Source organism: Solanum lycopersicum, chromosome 9 (assembly GCF_036512215.1).
Source record: "Solanum lycopersicum chromosome 9, SLM_r2.1".
NCBI classification, from domain to species: domain Eukaryota; kingdom Viridiplantae; phylum Streptophyta; class Magnoliopsida; order Solanales; family Solanaceae; genus Solanum; species Solanum lycopersicum.
The window spans coordinates 11,453,947-11,456,021 of record NC_090808.1 but is presented as its reverse complement, the minus strand read 5'-3'; positions in this window follow the sequence as shown (position 1 = coordinate 11,456,021).

The window sequence follows — 2,075 nt, the reverse complement described above, 5'->3', positions numbered from 1 at the left end:
CACTGTCTGGGTCAACGGATCCCACGACGGACTGTCATGGGCACGACAGACCGTCATGGGCACGACGGACTGTCGAGGGTCTCTCGTTCCAAAACACATAGAATTTAGAAATTTGGGTACTGATATCGACTCTCTGAACTTCACGACAAAATGGTAGGACGGACCGTTGAGGGCTCGACGGACTGTCACAAATCCTTCCACAGAATTAACTCTCTGAACCTTGTGACGGACGTGCAGGACGGACCGTCACAATTGTGACGGACCGTCACAGGCTGCGTGACCCTGACTGGGTCGGATTTCTGTTAAATATTTTAAGGGGCGTTTTGGACTATTCCTGCTTATAGTTATAAAGTTAGTGGTTTAATGTTAATAATTTAATTACTTGGGGGTTAAAAGAGAGAACCTTGAAACAACTAGTGGGGTATTTTATCATCTTTTATACTTAATTATATGCTAATTAGGGTAAAATAAAGAAGGTTTGAATAAGAAAAAGAAAAAGAACAGAGAGAGAGGGAGAAACGATCGATTGAGAGAGAGGAAGAACGCAGCTTTAGGAAAGTAGATTGCTTGATCACAATTCTTCGGTGGAGGTTGGTTATGGTTTATGGTATTTCATAGTAAACTCTTAATAGCGAATGATATGTATTGGGTAGTAATGTAAAGTCTCCTATATTGCTTAATTGTGTGGATTTATGATATGATTACGTAATTGTTATGAATTAGCATGATGAGGCTGTTGAATCTTAAACCCTAAAATCTTTTTGTTAATAATGATGCCTTGGTATAAATAAGTCTTGATGAACTAAAGATTGAGAATAGTAGATGGATCGGGTGTCACGTTCTGGCACAAGGATAGTATATGGATAGGAGTGTCACGTTCCGACACCAAGACAGTATATGGATCGGGTGTCACGTTCCGGCACCAGGATAGTATATGGATCAGAGTGTCACATTCCGACACCAGGATAGTATATGGATCGGGTGTCACGTTCCGGCACCAGGATAGTATATGGATCGGAGTGTCACGTTCCGACACCAGGATAGTATATGGATCGGTTGTCATGTTCCGGCACCAGGATAGTATATGGATCGGAGTGTCACGTTCTGAAACCAGGATAGTAGATAGATCAGAGTGTCACGTTCCGACACCATGATTAGTAAAGAGAATGAATCTTGAATTATGTTAATGTACTCAATCTAAAGAACATGTTTCCCAAAAAGAGTATGATGTGGAGGCTTGAGTCCTCATAGATGTGTTGGGTGATGTTGTAAATGATTCTTATACTTGTTGCTATCACTTGTTAAGAATATTAGTTGATTTTATGTTATTATCTGAAATATATTGCTTTCTATTTTTAGTTGGCCGATGATACCTACTCAGTACTCGTGTTTTGTACTGACCCCTACTTGTAATTGTTTTTCCTTGTTATTTGTGGAGTGCAGAAAACGTGTCATCGTCTTCAACTCAACCGCAACTCTAGCCAGTCTTCATCACGTCGGATCTCAGGGTGAGCTAATGCTTCTAGTTTGGACTGGATCTTCTTCTTCATGTCTTGATGCCTTGAAGTTCCAGCATGGACTAGCTGTTTATTATTTTAGCTTCCTAGATATTCTTAGATTTAGTATCTTGAGGATAGATGTTCTTGTGGTGATGACTTCCAGATTTTGAGAATAATAAGTATTGAGTTTTTAGAAGTTATTTAATCGATTTTCATTAATGAGTTTAAGTCTTCCCCAATATATTATGTTATTTATGATTGAAATATTGGGGTTTAGATTGGCTGGTTCGCTCATATAGGAGGATAAGTGTGGGTGCCACTCGCGGCCTGCTTTTGGTCGTGGCAACAAGTACGTGGGCTACATATTTGCCTGGTCAACCCATTTTTTTTTAATTATGTAATTATGAAATTCAATTATAAATTATAATTTAAAAATATTATTATAAATAACGAAAAAATAATATTACATGATTTTACTGTTACTACTTGTTAATCAAATCGACAAATAATATTATCTTTATAATATTTCTTAAGTTGTTTTTTTCAATTAAAAGTATAAATATCTAAATAGAAATA